Raw genomic sequence first — 19,176 nt, forward strand, 5'->3', positions numbered from 1 at the left:
ACTATCACGGATGCCGTTCCCGTAAACTTTACTCGTTAATTCCTGAGCCTGTGTTGAGGATTCGGTCTGACAGACTGAAGCTAAACTCAGATGTCTCCGTTCTGTACGTGTCCGTGTGCCCATGAGTCGGTCTATTAATGCATCTGTCTGTACACACTGCACGTACAGTAAAACTAATGCAGCAGTGCAACTATGCAGTATATAATAGTCCCATGCAGTATACATGTATACTGTATATAATTGTGAGACCTGGTCGCGTGCGGTCTCGCGAAGGTGACTCACGCGATCCTTCAACCCTCCCTCGACGATAATTCGGGTCTCTAATGTCAAGTGTCTGTCACGCGCCAGAGCGAGGGTGTGTGGGCTCAGCGAGGGGTGTGAGTATGTATGTTGGACTTCTTTCGCACCATACGTAGCCAACCTTGCTATTCGGAGTGTGTGTGCGTGTTGGCTGCGTCTTGTGTGTGTAGGTGTGTCAATGAGTGTCTCCTGTGCTCATAAACGATACTGCGCACACGCTGTGCCATTTAGCGCCTTGCACATCTGTACTATATGTGTACAGATGTTCGTGTGTATTTGTGTGCATGTTGCACACATTGAAGCAGTGCCCTGTGCAGTGTAAATGCATTAGAGACGGGGAGACAAAGGCCGCAAAGCGTGGCGCTGGACATATCGAGCCCTCGCGCGCCACGCCGTGCGGGCGAGTGAGAGTGTGGCTGTAACGTCGATGTCGCGCTGAGCATTGAGGTATCGATGCTGATCTTCTGTTTACAGCCCTGCAGAGCCAGTGGAGGAAATTCCACATTCCGTTGGCCGGGGCGAATCTTCCCATATAACAACCGTTGTGCACTGTCCCACAAAGTGGTACTCATACTATCGACCACAAAGAATGATGAGCCGAGACAAACTCCTCAACCAGGATTTGAACTCGTAACCTTCATCCCGCAGTGGATTGATCATGGCTGATGATTGATGACGATGTGTTCAGGCACGCGTGTATTTTGCGCTGAGGAGGTCTCGCCTCCATATCACTCTTCTGTCGCCACTACAGCAGGGGTCACTCTTCCCGTGAGCTCCACTCGTTGATTCGACCGGACATCTGTGAAAAATATCTTTGTAGCTCATTGGATTCCTCCACCCTGGTTGAGGTCTATCAGCCACTGACTTTTTCATCTCCTCCACTCTGTGTTCAACCACCACACTGACTGCAGGTCACGAACTCACCACCCACTCACCACATTGCAGGTCACCTCCCTTCCCACCGTCTCTCTCAGTCACTCTGTGCGACACGCGTACTACACTCTCAGCTTCTGCTGCAACGTTGACCGTGCTGTTTGTTGCTGGCCGGTTGGGCCTGTGCCCAGCATCTCGGTGTAAACAACAACATCTATTGGGGATCTCCGTGCGGGTCACGGCACGAGTGACTTGTGGGGGGGGGGGGGTCACGGCACGAGTGACTTGTGGGGGGGGGGGGGGTCGCGTGCACGCGCACACCGCAGCTGCGCGTGCGTCACGCCCAATGACGCCGCCTCCACGCGCGTGGCTCGAGGCCACGCGCTGTCTCATCGGCAGCGTCGTCGTCGTCATAATGAGCCGTGGCCTATCCACTGCTATAATGACGCCTGCCCATCATCATTACCACAAGCCATGGCCTATCTACTGCTGCATTAAGGCATTCATCGTTCCGTCTCCGCGGTGGTCGTGCTCTCGGGCGCATTCCCTCAATTTGCTGACATTCCGCCACTAGTCCCTTCACTCGTCGACTGATCGACACCCAACGGAACATTGCCATGCGGACGATCACGAGAACTTTAAAAGTGATGCCATTGCCTTGGCTTCCTGCGCTGTCAAACAGCGAGGTGCTGCAGAGATCCTCCGTGAACCGCGTGCATCAGCAGTGGACCCAAGCCTCCTCCTGCCGATCAACGGGGATCTGAAGAGCGTTCCGCGGCCACGGCTGAGATGTGCAACTCGCCTGCGTTCGGAAATACGCGGCACAAACAGACGCCTGGTCAGCGAGCCCACCGCCACCATCACCACACTGCTCAGCTTCCACCACACAGCTCATCAGCGAGCCCACCACCACGACCATCAGTCACGGACATATCGGGAGATGCTGTGTATTCCGAATGCACGATTGGAGAATCGGTGACTATCTCTCCTCTGAGTGCGACTGCGGTTACTAACTCCCAACCACAATGCCGAATATATACACACGTGAAGGTGGTAGATATGTGAGTGAGTAGGTGAGTGGGTGAGTGGGTGGATATATCTACAATTCGCCAACTCTCAAAGGAATCGAATGGCTACATGACTTAGAACTGAAACTCGAACCTAGCCCTCCATTGGCCATGTGAAGGCATCTCGTAGTCCCGTCCGTCGGACATCGTCCCTCGTCGCCACGACGCGTCCTGCCTCTCAGCGCAAGGCCGCTCCCTCCTCTCAACAGCAGCGCTGCCACGAGTGACAGCGTCCGAGAGGACGTCCACCCACCCAGCCAGGAAGTGTCCCCTCCGTGTCACTCACTTTACATCAGCCCGTGGTTGTCTTGGAAATCCATCGTGTTTCAGGGCACACCCACGTTTGGTGTACCTAATGATGCACGTACGAGGCGGTGCGTAGTGATACTGGCCTTGTAAGCTCCTTAGAGACACACGTGGAGCAATGTTAGTGTACGTGCGCAGAACCATACACCTAGTTGCACACCCTACACATTACACACCCTACACACTACACCCCATACACATTACACACCCTACAAACTACACATCATACACACCATACACACCATACACACCATACATTCCATACACATCATACACACCATACACACCATACACACCATACACACCATACACATCCTACAAACTATGTGATGCCGCCGCCACGAAGCCGTTCAACAGGCGCCCTAGCTACGACCTCGCTACCACCAAGCGACGGAACCAACCCCACGTCCCCCTCACCTCATCTCACATGAACACACCCGCACGCATTCCCCCCCCATAGAGCTCCGAGGGGAAGTCACCTGGCCGACCGGTTTTAATCCGAGAAACCCTTATTGGGATAACTTTCACGGTTTCCGGTGACCAGGGAATTGGACGACCTCCCCCGATGCTACTTCGCGGCGCTGCGACCGGCATTAAGATTGCAAGGTCGCAGCAAGGGGCCACTCGGCCACCGCGGGTGAAACGCACCCCACACACCCCACACACGCACGTATCGACGGGGCAGGCAGAGGGGCATAAGCATTGTGATGGAGGAGCATAGTTGGAGTGAGCGACGCGCATAAGCATTGTGATGGAGGAGCTTAATTAGAATAAGCGCCGCAACACGCAGCGCATCTGATTAGCATAGCAAGGGCGCCCGGAACCGCCGCGCGCGCCCGTTATTAAAGAAAAACTGGGAGGGGGCCACCACCACGGTCGGAGCAGCATCCCTTTGATGTAGGAACGATAAAAAGGGGGCGAAAACGGGAGATCGTTCTCTCTTGCTCCAGCATCAGGCCACAAGACGCTCTCCAGCCCAGCGACCCGGACGTCCGTGCGACGCATCGAGGTACGCTGCGAGCACGGGATCAACGGACCGCCGTGGGCACCTATCCGTGAGTAAGAAAGGTGAATTAGGGTCATAGGCAGACAAATCAGGGATAGGCAGAAAGGTGTCAGAGTAGGCCAGCCTCGTCGATACGTACTGATTTAACAACAAGTCCCAGGTAGCAGACAATAAATCATTAATAGCTGATCGTGGCCTCGTGTGATCTCGTTGAGAGGTGTGTCGCGTGTGGAGCTGTATGTGGGTGTGGAGAGGGTGTCGCGTGTGGAGCCGTGTGTGGGTTACAGGTGCGCGATTAGGAAAGGGAGGTATCGTGGTAGCGTGAAGGGGGGCATAATACTACTTGGTAACTAACCATGCCTACTACGCGGACCCGCGGTGGAGGGGAATCCTCGAGCGGCGGCTCCCACACCATGGGTGAGGAACCCAGCAGCGGTTCGCTTAGCAGCGGGGGGGGGCGAGTGATGATGTTAGCCCGGCCATTAGCATTATCGAGGGAGGAATCTTGGGGGCCAGCGACCCCGACAACTACACACCCTGCACATTACACACCCTACACACTACACAACATACACATTACACACTCTACACATTACACACCCTACAAACTACACACCATACACACCCTACACACACGACACAAACTACACGCATTACACACCCTACACATTACACACACTAATGACACTCTACACACCCTACACATCATACACACAATATACACACTACACCCCCTACACATTGCACACCCTACACACCACACACACCACACACACCATACACACCCACCAATGCTTACAATGTGTCTGTATACAGTGTATATATAGGGAGCGGTGGCGCAGTGGTGAGCGCATTGTGCTACTTACCAAACGACCCAACTTCGATTCCCACTCACGGCCAACATCAGTGACGAATATCTGAACCGATCCTGATCTTCCCTCTAGGTCGACTCGACATTAAATACATTCCTGGTGCGAATGCGTAAAAATTTGAACTGCGGAGGCAAAGGCGCGCATGCCAGGGTGCGGGCCGCGTGGACATTTGTGATGCCGCCGCCGCGAAGCCGCTCGGCGGGTGCCCCATCTACGACCTCGTCACCACCAAGCGACGGGGCCGACCCTGCTTCCCCCTCACCGCCCCCACATAAACACACCCTCACATATTTCCCCCAATAGAGCTCCGAGGGAAGGTCTCCTGGCCGGCAGGTTTTCACCCGAAAGCCCTCATAGGGATAATCTTCACGGTTTCCTGCGGCCAGGGAATTGGGCGACCTCCCCCGATGCTAATTCTAACCACGGCGCTTGAGATTGCATGGTCACGGCGGGGGCTGTCCAGCCACCACGGTTGAAATGCACCCCCCCACACACACACGTATCGGCAAGGCAGGCAGGGGTCCGCAGCCACGAACGAAGGGTGAAGCCAGGGTGGGGGGCTGATTGGCGTAGCGGGGTGCTCGGGGACCGCCGCCGCATAGCAGCCGACGGCGAGCCCTTTGTTACGGAGACCGCGGCTGAGTAGCATGGCAAAGGCGCCCGTGGGCCGCCGCCGACGCCGCGGCCGGCGGGGGCCCATTGTTAGGGAAACCGGCTGAACCGGTACGGCGACCTGATTGGCTGAGAGGGCCCTCGGGTCGGAGGTCTTTGATGTAGGTTAACGATAAAAGGGGATCGCAGACAGGTAGAGCGGTCTCTTGCTCCGGAAGTCAGCGCCCGGGACGGTCCCCAGTTCGGCCACTCGAACGTCTGTGCGACGCGTCGAAGTGTGCGGAGAGGATGAGACCACCGGAGCGCCGTAAGCATCTACCTGTGAGTAAGAGGAGAGAGAGAGTGTTGGGATTGAGTCTAGGGAAACCAACACCGCTTTGAGTCCATCAATTTATATGAATCGGGTATAGACCCTCGGGCGATAGTGTAGGCCTGCCTTGTCGATCCTTACTGACTCAACAGTGAATCGCAGTCGGTCGGTAATAAATCATTAATAACTAATCGTAGCCTCGTGTGGTTTCGACGAGCGTGTGAAAGCGCGTGGTACTGTGTGTACGTGCGCTCACAGCAGGTGTAGTCAACGCTCCACGGGTGTACGCTCCCTCTGGCTGCTGCGGACCCCGCACCGCGTACGGACTAAACCCCCCCTTACGCACGCCGTTCCGCAGCCCTTTAACCCTCCCGTAACGAGAACACCAATCGGCAACGCAGACGCGAGCGAAGCCATTCGCCCTCCGACCCCTGACCTCCCGTTCAGAGCGTGTGATTGCTGCGCGGGGCTGTGTGAGGGGAGGCAACGCAGTGTTTACAGGCGTCCAAGAGCCGGCGACGAGCCATGCCTCTCTCGCGCAATCGCGGCGGGGCGACCGTGGGAGGGGAGCCGTCGGGCGACAGCCCTTACCCCGCGAGCGATGAGCCCAGCGGCGGCAGCGGCTGTTCGCACACCAGCGAGGGGTCGGGAAGCGGCGGGACCCCTGCAGTCGGCGCCCAGCAGGGAGAGACCTCGGGGGCCAGCGGCCCCAACACATTCATACTGAACATCTACATGGACATCGATGAAAAAGAGCTTTACAGCTCATCAGATTCCTCAAATGTAAATAACTATTCTGATTCGTAGTCTCTATTCGCTAACAGCACTCGCCCCGACGGCCCGTCCATGCGGCTGTCTGCATGTGCGTGTATCTGTGCGTGTGTCCGTGTGTGTGTGTCCGTGTGTGCGTGTCCGTGTGTGTGTGTGTCTGTGTGTCAGTGTGTCCGTGTGTGCGTGTGTCCGTGTGTCCGTGTGTGCGTGTGTGCGTGTGTCCGTGTGTGTGTGTCAGTGTGTCCGCGTGTGTGCGTGTGTCCGTGTGTGTGTGTCCCTGTGTGTGTGTGTCCGTGTGTCAGTGTGTCCGTGTGTGTGTGTCCGTGTGTGCGTGTGTCCGTGTGTGCGTGTGTCTGTGTGTGCGTGTGTCCGTGTGTCCGTGTGTGCGTGTGTCCGTGTGTGCGTGTGTGTCTCGGCGTGCCTCGTACCGCGTGGGTAGCGGTGCGCACCCACTGCACGTCACCAACACCGACACATTCGTCAGCAACGCGGTGGCCCTGAAGGGAAGTACAGTATGCTTGGATCTTTCGGTAAAGTCACGTAGAAGGGAAATAATAAAATAATTCAAATAAAACATAATAAAATTGTCGCAACGTTTCAGCCACAACACAAGCAGCCGTCCTCAGGTGAAGAACAGAGCTGTCGGAAAGACAGCATCCTAATGAACACTGCTGAGCTTGGCAGCGTATTTTAAGCTGGGTCGGAGGAGCAGAGCGCCTTGACAAAGGAGTTTACATATCAACAGAGGAATTTAGCATGTTGATGCTAAAGAACTGCTTCTGCCCTACTACCATACAATAAACCGATGTGAACAAACTAGGTATAAACTACATCAATATAATCAATGTACTCAATATACTCTCCAATAAGTTGAGTTTAAATATTGGAGAGTATATTGAGTATATTGATTAGATTGATGTAGTTTATATTTTAGTTTTTTATCGGTTCACTATATGGTAGTCATTATATAGTGTAGTAATGTTAACGTGTAAACAACACTCATGAACGTGAGCGTCGTTGTGGACTCTACCCCTCGTCACTCACCCGCGTCACTCTCCCGCGTCACTCCCCCCGCGTCACTCTCCCGCGTCACTCCCCCCACGTCACTCTCCCCTGTCAGGGCGCTCCGCCCGTGTCCCTCTGCACGACCCTTTTCATTGGCGGTCAAACGCGCGCCACTAAACCGGTAACCGTTTAGTGGCGTGTATACTATTTGTGTGTACACGATTTGTGTGTACACGATTTGTGTGTACACGATTTGTGTGTATACTATTTGTGTGTACACGATTTGTGTGTATACTATTTGTGTGTATACTATTTGTGTGTACACGATTTGTGTGTATACTATTTGTGTGTACACGATTTGTGTGTACACGATTTGTGTGTATACTATTTGTGTGTACACGATTTGTGTGTATACTATTTGTGTGTACACGATTTGTGTGTATACTATTTGTGTGTATACGATTTGTGTGTATACTATTTGTGTGTATACGATTTGTGTGTATACTATTTGTGTGTACACGATTTGTGTGTACACGATTTGTGTGTATACTATTTGTGTGTACACGATGTGTGTACACGATTTGTGTGTACACGATTTGTGTGTACACGATTTGTGTGTATACTATTTGTGTGTATACTATTTGTGTGTACACGATTTGTGTGTATACTATTTGTGTGTATACTATTTGTGTGTACACGATTTGTGTGTACACGATTTGTGTGTATACTATTTGTGTGTACACGATTTGTGTGTATACTATTTGTGTGTACACGATTTGTGTGTATACTATTTGTGTGTATACTATTTGTGTGTACACGCTTTGTGTGTATACTATTTGTGTGTACACGATTTGTGTGTACACGATTTGTGTGTATACTATTTGTGTGTACACGATTTGTGTGTATACTATTTGTGTGTACACTATTTGTGTGTATACTATTTGTGTGTACACGATTTGTGTGTATACTATTTGTGTGTATACTATTTGTGTGTATACGATTTGTGTGTATACTATTTGTGTGTATACGATTTGTGTGTATACTATTTGTGTGTACACGATTTGTGTGTATACTATTTGTGTGTACACGATTTGTGTGTACACTATTTGTGTGTACACGATTTGTGTGTACACGATTTGTGTGTATACTATTTGTGTGTACACGATTTGTGTGTATACTATTTGTGTGTACACGATTTGTGTGTATACTATTTGTGTGTATACGATTTGTGTGTATACTATTTGTGTGTATACTATTTGTGTGTACACGATTTGTGTGTATACTATTTGTGTGTATACTATTTGTGTGTACACGATTTGTGTGTACACGATTTGTGCGTATACTATTTGTGTGTACACGATTTGTGTGTACACGATTTGTGTGTACACGATTTGTGTGTACACGATTTGTGTGTATACTATTTGTGTGTACACGATTTGTGTGTATACTATTTGTGTGTATACGATTTGTGTGTATACTATTTGTGTGTATACGATTTGTGTGTATACTATTTGTGTGTATACGATTTGTGTGTATACTATTTGTGTGTATACGATTTGTGTGTATACTATTTGTGTGTACACTATTTGTGTGTACACGATTTGTGTGTATACTATTTGTGTGTATACGATTTGTGTGTATACTATTTGTGTGTATACGATTTGTGTGTATACGATTTGTGTGTACACGATTTGTGTGTACACGATTTGTGTGTATACTATTTGTGTGTACACGATTTGTGTGTATACGATTGTGTGTATACGATTTGTGTGTATACTATTTGTGTGTATACTATTTGTGTGTACACGATTTGTGTGTACACGATTTGTGTGTATACTATTTGTGTGTACACGATTTGTGTGTATACTATTTGTGTGTATACTATTTGTGTGTACACGATTTGTGTGTATACTATTTGTGTGTATACGATTTGTGTGTATACTATTTGTGTGTATACGATTTGTGTGTATACTATTTGTGTGTACACGATTTGTGTGTACACGATTTGTGTGTATACTATTTGTGTGTACACGATTTGTGTGTATACTATTTGTATGTACACGATTTGTGTGTATACTATTTGTGTGTACACGATTTGTGTGTACACGATTTGTGTGTATACGATTTATGTGTACACAATTTGTGTGTACACGATTTGTGTGTATACTATTTGTGTGTACACGATTTGTGTGTACACGATTTGTGTGTATACTATTTGTGTGTACACGATTTGTGTGTACACGATTTGTGTGTACACGATTTGTGTGTATACTATTTGTGTGTACACGATTTGTGTGTACACGATTTGTGTGTATACTATTTGTGTGTATACTATTTGTGTGTACACGATTTGTGTGTACACGATTTGTGTGTACACGATTTGTGTGTACACTATTTGTGTGTATACTATTTGTGTGTACACGATTTGTGTGTACACGATTTGTGTGTATACTATTTGTGTGTATACTATGTGTGTGTACGTTTGCATTTGTGTACACGATTTGTGTGTACACACACAATGATATGTCGGGCTGTGTCTCTACGTGTGCGTGGATCATCATGATCCATGGTCAATCCACTGCTGGATGAAGGCCTCCCCAAGCCGCCGCCACCACTCACGAGTCAGCGCTGCGACACCCAAGTCCGTGAGACCCCCACGTCGCCGTGTCGGGGTGCCAGTGCGCGTGTCGGGGTGCCAGTGCGCGTGTCGGGGTGCCGGTGCGCGTGTCGGGGTGCCGGTGCGCGTGTCGGGGTGCCAGTGCGCGTGTCGGGGTGCCGGTGCGCGTGTCGGGGTGCCGGTGCGCGTGTCGGGGTGCCGGTGCGCGTGTCGGGGTGCCGGTGCGCGTGTCGGGGTGCCGGTGCGCGTGTCGGGGTGCCGGTGCGCGTGTCGGGGTGCCGGTGCGCGTGTCGGGGTGCCGGTGCGCGTGTCGGGGTGCCAGTGCGCGTGTCGGGGTGCCGGTGCGCGTGTCGGGGTGCCAGTGCGCGGCGCGTGTCCACGAGCAGGCGGAGACGGCTCAGCAGCAGTGGACACGCGACTTCATCGCGGTGCCGTCCACGCCTGCTGTGTGTGCGTGTGTGCCGCCTCGGTAAGAACGAATGTGCGTCTATACACGCGTGTAGTGTGTGTGTGTAGACGTGTGTGTGTGTATGTATCGCTAACGGCACTTGCCCCAACAGTCTGTTAAGGCTAAACGGGGGATCTTTGTCTTTGTGTCTGGGGGGTCGACGGAGCACCGCTCATCGCGCTGCGTGTTACGAAGTCGGCCACGCGAGTTCGATTCCCGCTCACGATCAATAACGGTGGCGAATATTTGAATTGGTCCTGGGCCTCCCTTAGGTCGACTAAGCCACAAATGTGTACCTGGCGCGGGGAAACAAAGGGGAGTTGGGCGTCGTGCTGGCCACCCAACCCTTGCAGCGCCATGCCGGCTTCAATAGGTGCTCGCTAGCAACATTTCCCCCAACAGCATGTGCAGGCTATTGTGTACATGCCATGCTTAGGGACTGGGGTTGTTCAGATATTCCAGATTGAAACTCATTTCTTGAGAGCTGCTTTTTGTGTTCAGTTTGTTGTCCTTCCCCCGCACCTCCGATTAGCGCGGTTGGCTACGTACGGTGCGAAATAAGTCCACCATGCATGCAGTACATACATTTGTTTTGGATTACCGGTGTGAATAACCGGCAAAGACTGGTTAATGTTGTGCTGCATGCGGAGAGAGAGAGGGAGCAGCGCTCACAGCGCCTTCCCCGCGGCAGCGGTGGGGGACGGCGGCAGCTGCCGCCGCGGACTTCCAGAGGGCGCCGGTTCGATTCCATCTCCCGGCGCGGCAGCTGAAACTCCGGCGGCAACTTCCTTAACCCCCCCACCCCCATCACTGCGTCTGTTCAGCCCAGCAACGTTCGCCACAGTGATGGCAGGTCGCGTGCGGTGGGGGAAAGTGTGGGTACACCACGTCTCCCAATACGTCTGCTCAGAGGGGCAGAGTGGGCCAAACACTCTCTCGAGCTCCTGTCGCGCAGGCCTCTTCCGCCAGCAGGGGCACCAGCAACCACGTGCAGGGCTGCGCCTCTACCTTTTAAGTGAATCCGACGGCGAATGCGCCACGCGGTGCCTGAGGTCGCCGTGCGGTTTTGACGTTCGCGCGTGCTACTCGGTGCACACATTGCACGTGACCAGTCCCACTGGCGATGGTTACCGGTTCATAACTTTTGGAACCGAATACTAATAACGGGTACCGGTTTGTCGGTTGACGTTTAACAATCCTGGTTCGTGCTCATTTGTGTATCATTCGCTCTGCAAGGTGTTGCTTACAAAGGTTCATACGTGTTGTGTATATTCGTGTACACGTGTGAGATTGTTAGTTGCAATAATTAATTAAATTGTAAATAAATGTATATCCCTACCATGAATATCTGAATGCGTGTATCTATATAGCGATGTGTACGTTGTGTATGTGCGTGTGTGAGAATGTAGACTTGTGTGTATTGTGTTTAAAGGTTTCTGTATTTCTCTCTGTGTACAAGTGTTTGTCGTGTGTGTGTGTGAGTACACTGGCCGGAGCGGTGGCGCAGTGGTTAGCGCATTCTATTGGGAAACGGCCAACATCAGTGGTGAATATTTGAACCCGTCCTGGGTCTCGCGCAGAGATCGACTCCGTCTTTGACGAGTGTCTGGCGCGGTGTGTAAACATCAGCACTGGGAGACAAAGGCGGGCAGCCGTGCTGTTGGCCACCGACTCCATTCGTAATCCGTGCAGGCCTCATAAGTGCTCACTAACATCACTTGCCCCAACAATCTGTGAAGGTTATACGGGGGATCTTTGCCTGTGCGCGTGTTACGTAACACTCCGTTACGCGCAGCACGCGCCGCCGAGTCGCACGTCACGCGCGGCCTGCCGCACTTCGCTGACGCCGCGTGACGGGCTCGATGTGGACACGCATCGCTCCGATGGCGGTCGCGCTGCGGTTGTGTTCTCTCTGCGGGCTCGCGCCGGACAGCTGCCGCCCTGGTCCCTCGGCCGTGCATCGCACTCACTCTCTCTCTCCACAACGAACACGTCGAATCATTATTGAAGCGTGTGTCTTTACACATCCCATCAGCCACGCGACCTTCCATTTGGGAGTGCAAACTTTCAGTCGCATTCGTTTCAATGCAATCAAACTCTGGACCGGTTTCCATTTTCCGAGTCTCATCAGCAGATCGTGGCCGGTTTGAACCACTGCCGCCGGGGACAGGGGGGTGGGTTCTGCTGCTGCAGACGGAGGCAGGAGGGTCTGGAGGGTTTCGAGGTGAGGGGAGGTGGGGAGGAGTGAGTGGAAAAGGGGAGGGAGTGTAGGGAGGGAGGAGGTGAGCGGTGTGGGCTGGAGTGGATTGGTGAGTGGTGGGGGATGGGTGAGGAGTAGGATAGGTGAGGCGTGCGAGGTGAGGAGGGTGGGGGAAGAGGGGGGTGTGCGGGGAGACTCGAGCGAGTGGAGGGGGGAGGCGAGGGGGGAGGCGGGGCGGGCGGGGAGGAGCGAGTTCTCGCAGAGGGGAGGGAGGTGCGAGGGGGCGGGGGGCGGGGGGTCTGGGAAGTCTCCCCGAGGTTACGGGCCCTTTGAAGTGGAGGCGACTGGCGCCTTGAAACAACTTCGTCTTGTCTACCTATTACGCCTTCCGCCCTAATCAGAGTCCGGCCGCAGCCTCGGGCCACCAGACAAACTTGGCCTCGAAAATAAACATTTCATATCCTCGGCGCGGCGCGGATCGGCCGAGTGCGCACACGTAGAGACACGCACAGACAGCCACAGAGAGACAGAGAGACACCGCCGAAACAGAGGCACGCAGACGCACAGACACGCAGAGACGAGGACACACGCACAGAGACGTAGAGACACGCACAGACAGCCACAGAGAGACACCGCCGAAACAGAGGCACGCAGACGCACAGACACGCAGAGACGAGGACACACGCACAGAGACGTGGAGACACGCACAGACAGCCACAGAGAGACAGAGAGATACACACGCACAGAGGCACACGGAGAGAGGGAGGTAAAAATAGACACAGAGGGAGTGGGAATTGGTCGTGGTTAACGCACTGCGCTGCGAACGCGGCGACCCGAGTTCGATCCCTACTCACGGTCAATATCAGTGGTGATTATCTGAATCAGTACAATGCCTCCTCTAGGTCGACTCAGCCTCAAATGAGTGCCTGAAGCGATGTGCGCATATCCCCTCTCGGGAGACAAAGGCAGACAGGGCACGGTGCTTGCCATTTACTGTCGGCCTTCATAAGTTTCTCGCTAACAAACTTTCTCCACAAGTCTGTTAAGACGATACAGTGGACCTTTGATGGAGTTTTGCCTCTGATTATGTGTCTCCGTAATATTGTCTGTGTATGTTTGTGCTTAAAAGTGTTTGAGTTTTTCTATGTTGTGTTTCTGTGTGTATGTGTGTGTGGCAAGGCGGATTAGTCAGATGCCTTCTATGACCTATTGTCCCAGATGCTGGCTAATGTGGTCTCTCAGGATAGAGTCATCTTGTTGGGTGACTTAAATTTCCCAGTCGGTAATGACGCATGCACTTGGGCCAGAGTGATTGGAAGGTATGGACCAGATCAGCTCAATAACAATGATAGAAGACTGTGGAGCCCATGGGCTTGTATTCGCCAACATGCTGTTCCGGCATCGGTGTATTCACACAATTTAATGGAGCACACCAGGTCCAGGAAAGAACATCTGCTGGACTATATAGACGAAATCGTGACAGAACAGCGAATGTGAGCCCATGCCCATGACACCAGGATCTACTGCCGAGATGATCTGCCCACTGACCATCAGCTGCAACATGCGCCTGCCATTCCACTGCAGGATTGGATGTCCACCTCGGACCCAATTCAAACTAATAATTGCCTGATCTTGGCTGATGAAGCTTACAAGCGAGAATGTCATCATTGCATGCAGCTGGGGTTGGCATCATCTCTCCTCCTGATGCCGAAGGGAAATTGGTGAGGCAATGGCTGCATTGGGCACGCACTCCAGACCTCCCCAGATACCCTGGCTGGAGGAGGAGGTTGGGCCGTCTAGCTGAGAGAAAGCCACAGGCCCACCACTGTCTACAACATCTCACGCCGAGAATGAGGAGGCTTATTATAGCCTTCGTTCGGAGGTTCACAGAGCCGCGCACTGAGGTTCGGAGAGCCGTGCAGTGATGCAAATGGTGGTCGCGGATTGCTGTGGATATAGAAGCTGCCTCAGTAGGCCGCGATCACAAGTGACTATACAATGACATCAACAAAGTCACTTGCAGCACCACACCTATTACGGCCCTTAAAGGAAAGAACTATGGTCCGATGTCCTACCCCGAGGAACAGGTCTGCAGGTTTGCTGAGCATTTCTGTGTGTGGGCTGTGTGTGTATTGTGTGTACTGTGTGTGTGCTGTGTGTGTGCTGTGTGTGTGCTCTGTGTGTGCTGTTTGTGATGTGTGTGTACTGTGTGTGCGCTGTGTGTGTTCTGTGTGTGTGCTGTGTGTGCGCTGTGTGTGTGCTGTGTGTATGCTGTGTGTATGCTGTGTGTGTGCTGTGTGTGTGCTGTCTGCTGTGTGTCTACTGTGTCTACAGTGTGTGTGCTGTGCGTGTGCTATGTGTGTGCTGTGTGTGTGTGCTATGTGTGTGCTGTGTGCACTACTTGGCAGACAGCTGTCGCATCTACCGCATGAAGCGAGGGGAACCTGTACTCTGTCTGCTGCAACATTTCTGCTTATTCATCTACTCAAAGTTTATAAGACCATCACTAAGACAGGGTTCTGGGTTAGCTTTCGTGTTTTCAGGGTCCGTGACCCTCTTCTCAAAATCATTAAGGACCTTCATGATGGTGGACAGGCCCGGGTAAAGCTGTGTTGCCGGGAGTCAGGGCCATTTCCTGTTAACCCTGAGGTGCGACAGGGATGTCCTTTGGCCCCCACACTCGTGAAGGTTGCTACTGGGCAGCTGGAGGCAGTCGCCCTTCAACAACAACGGAGGGCGGAGGAGCGACGCTCACAAAGAGTGGAGAGCCGGGAGGATACAACGCAGGGAGTAGGGACAGTGCACAGGTGGTGCATCTTCTCATCATCTCGGTCAGTCAACCCATGGCACCAGGGTCTGTCCCGTGAGCTCCTGTCAGCGAGCCTTCTACACTTCACGTGGCCTCAACGTGCACCTAGCCTGGCACATGCACTGCGGTGACGCCACCGCCACTTAGCGGCAAACGGCGGCTGTTGTAAAGGTGTCTATGCGTGTCTGTGTTTCTGTGTGTGATTAACGATGCCTACTTTATTGAGGGCGATATTGGCACGTAAAATAAAGATTGAATGTGTGCATGCATGTGTATGTGTCTGTATCTGTGTTGTGTGTCTCTGTGTCTGTATCTCTGTGTGTGTCTATGCGGTCGTATAGCGGTTATCGTACTGCGCGCTACGAACCCGGCGACCCGAGTTCGATTCCCGCTTACGGCCAACACCAATGACGATTATCTGAGCCTCCCCTAGGTCTACTCAGCCTAAAATGAGTACCTGGTGCGGTGTGTAAACATCGCCACTAGGGAGACAAAGGCGGCCGGGCGTGGTGTTGGCCACCCACGCCCCCGTGTGCCGTGCCAGCCTTCATAGGTGCTCGATAACAGCACTTGCCCCAACAGTTTGTTTAGGCTACACGGGGAGATTTTGTATTTGTCTGTGCATGTGGTTTGTTTGTTTGTGTCTGATGATATCAGGTGTCACCGAGGTTTGGGCTGTGATGTAGCCGGGAGATTGAAGTCTTTTCGTGGATCATTGAATAAATCTGTGCAAAGCTTTGCGTGTGACATGGCGTGCACATGTTTTTCGAAAATGAATTGGCCAAACAACCCAATGTAGCACGACCCTTCTGAGAATGAGTCTTGAGAGTGATCAAATAGAATGCATGTCCAACACCGCTACAGTAGGTGTTATTGGTGGCACTCCTGCGCTGGATATTCCACATTCCTATGGCGGGCGCCCTATAATTATGAGGGTGATTAGGCTGGCTATTACACTTATGAGGACGATGATTGCTGTTTGTGTTTTTCTCTTTAGCCCTCAGCTCACGTGCGCGCCGGATTAGGCCGCTGTCTCGCGCGGATAATCTCAGGCCGGCCGAGTGTGCTCCGGGCCACGCAAGGTCCGCTTCGACGAAACTCGATCTCCGCTCCTAAATGAGTGGCGGCGTCGGCTGAGCCGAGGGAAATTGGTTCGAGTGGCGGGGAGGGGGGAGATGGGGGGAGGGGGTGGGGAGGGGGGAGATGGGGGGAGGGGGGAGAAGGGGGGAGATGGGGGGAAGGGGTGGGCAGGGAGGAGATGGGGGAGGGGGTGGGGAGGGAGGAGATGGGGGAGGGGGTGGGGGGTTCAACTAGAGGATGGGGGGGGGCTGAGTGGGGGGGGGGACGTAGAGCGGCGCTCTCGCCGTGGCAGCGCGCGCGCTTCGCCCCACGAACTGGAGCAAACAAACAACTCCCCGTCCCATGTTTGTCTTCTCATAGACAATATATAAGTGGTATATATATATACAATATTTAAGTGGTATATATATATAGATACAATATATAAGTGGTATATATAGACACGTAGTTTACACATCCAATTCTCCGGGAGTGTATTTTAAAAGCAGCGTTGGTTGAACCATAAAAACACTCTGGACCGCCGGTTTCGACAATGAGTGTCACATCAGCAGAGCCAGACGTGTTGGCATCCTCGAGGTGTCGGCTCGTGTGGTCGATGAAGCTCCCCGCCGTCCGATGGTTTCTGACGAAGCGTCGGGTCCTCATCGCGAAGTCAACGCGACTTCCCGCTGCGCTGCGCACAGAAGAAGTAGCCGTCTCCTATTCACAGCCCTCAACCATTGGTGGGAAATTCCACATTTACACGGTGCGGGCGGGGGCGAGTCCACCCACAGGACCTCCCCACAAGCTGGTGTCCTTTGTATTCATCCCGAAGGGACATGCGATGGGCTGAGCTAACCCCCCCCCCCTAACCATCATCACCATCGTCGTCTCCATCGCCGATGTCCACGGCAGGATCAGGCTCAACAACGGAGATAGAACAAGAACAATGCCCCTTGATTAGCAGGAAGCTTCACCGAGTTGCAATACTCGTGTTGTCAGGAAGGCCCCACGACACGGGCCAATGCCATGAATGCGAGTCAAGTCGGAGCGCCGTCGCGTGTGTGGGGGTCACACACAAAGAGGGCTCCGCACAGATCGATCCCGAGCTCCACGGCTGCACTGCTCTCCTCTCCTGGCAACCACCTCGCAGCCCGAGCCGACTCGGCACTCGCAGCAATCTCCCCCCACCCACCCACCCACGTGGTGTCCCCACGTGGTGTCCCCACGTGCTGACGCGCAGAGTTCGTATGTCGCCATGGCGTCGTGCACGAGGAGAAACGCGTTCGCGGTTACAATGTTCGCAGTGCTGTGTGTTGCTGGCCGCTTGGCTTTTTGGGTTTAACAGTAACAATGGTGATGATGGTAACAATGGTGATGATGGTAATGATGGCGATGATGGTGATGATGGTAACAATGGTGATAATGGTAATGATGGTGATGATGGTAACAATGGTGATGATGGTGATGATGGTAATGATGGTGATGATGATGATGGTAATGATGGTGATAATGGTAATGATGGTGATGATGGTAATGATGGTGATGATGGTAACAATGGTGATGATGGTAACAATGGTGATGATGGTAACAATGGTAATGATGGTGATAATGGTGAAGATGGTGATGAAAGGTAACAATGGTGATGATGGTGATGATGGTGATGATGGTAACAATGGTAATGATGGTGATAATGGTGATGATGGTGATGAAAGGTAACAATGGTGATGTTGGTGATGATGGTAACACTGGTGATGATGGTGATGATGGTAACAATGGTGATGATGGTAACAATGGTGATAATGGTAATGTTGGTGATGATGGTGATGATGGTGATGATGGTAACAATGGTAATGATGGTGATGATGGTGATGATGGTGATGATGGTAACAATGGTAATGATGGTGATGATGGTGATGATGGTGATGATGGTAACAATGCTGATGATGGTAACGATGGTAACGATGGTGATGATGGTGATGATGGTAACAGTTGCAATATGCGCCCGTGATGACTTCTTAGTGTGAGTCGAACCGGGGGGTTCGACAGCAGAGCGTGGATGAGGTCGACTCAGCTCATCATGCTTCGCTCGGTGAAGGTAAAATAAGTACTACGTTGTGGGGAAGTCACCAACGGTTGCCCCCGCTAGAGGAATGTGGAATTCCTACCACTGGCCTCGCAAGGCTGTGAACGGGAGATGAGCAGATCGCTGGCTTTGTTGATGAGCGCTTCGCCGCGTTTGCGCCACCAAGCGGACGGACAGGAGCTCCCCCCGCCAGCGCGAACCTCGCACTCGGTGCCGAACGCCAGCGAGCCGGACGCTGCTGACTCAACACCGGACGTCGAAACGCGTCCAGAATGGCGCGTTAGTGTTGAAGCAATGCTGCCCTCCTCCCAGCTCGTGAGCAACTACCGAGCAATACAATTAGCGTCCCTTCAGCAGGGGATGTTCATTTACATCCAGTCTGGCTTGGTCTTCACCCCCTGCTGGGAGCCGACGGGGAGAGATGGAGGGAGGATGGGGGTGCTGGGGGTGAGGGCGAGGGCGGTGAAAGAGCAAAGGTGAGACGACCCCCCTCTTGTACAATTAGCGGGAGATTCAATTTGCCGCGTGTTCCCGAGCTGCCTGGTGAAGTGATTGGAGAAACGCGACACCTCCATCTCGTGGGCTTCCTGCGCGCCTCGTGCTGACGTCGCGGCGTCTGAAATTCGTCTCGAAGGGGGAAGAGGTTCGGAGCTGTGCAGCCCAAACTTCATCAACATCATCATCATCATCGTCGTCGTGGGTACGGCTCGCCACTGATGTTCGCCGTGGCTGGGTTCATGTTCACAATGCAGGGCGTTATCCGCCGCGTTGATGTTCCACCCTCCGCGAGTCTGAACGAAAAAATGCGAAATCATCACTTTGATATAAAATATTG

Source organism: Lethenteron reissneri, chromosome 22 (assembly GCF_015708825.2).
Source record: "Lethenteron reissneri isolate LAM-NWPU_2019-01 chromosome 22, ASM1570882v1, whole genome shotgun sequence".
Taxonomy (NCBI): domain Eukaryota; kingdom Metazoa; phylum Chordata; class Hyperoartia; order Petromyzontiformes; family Petromyzontidae; genus Lethenteron; species Lethenteron reissneri.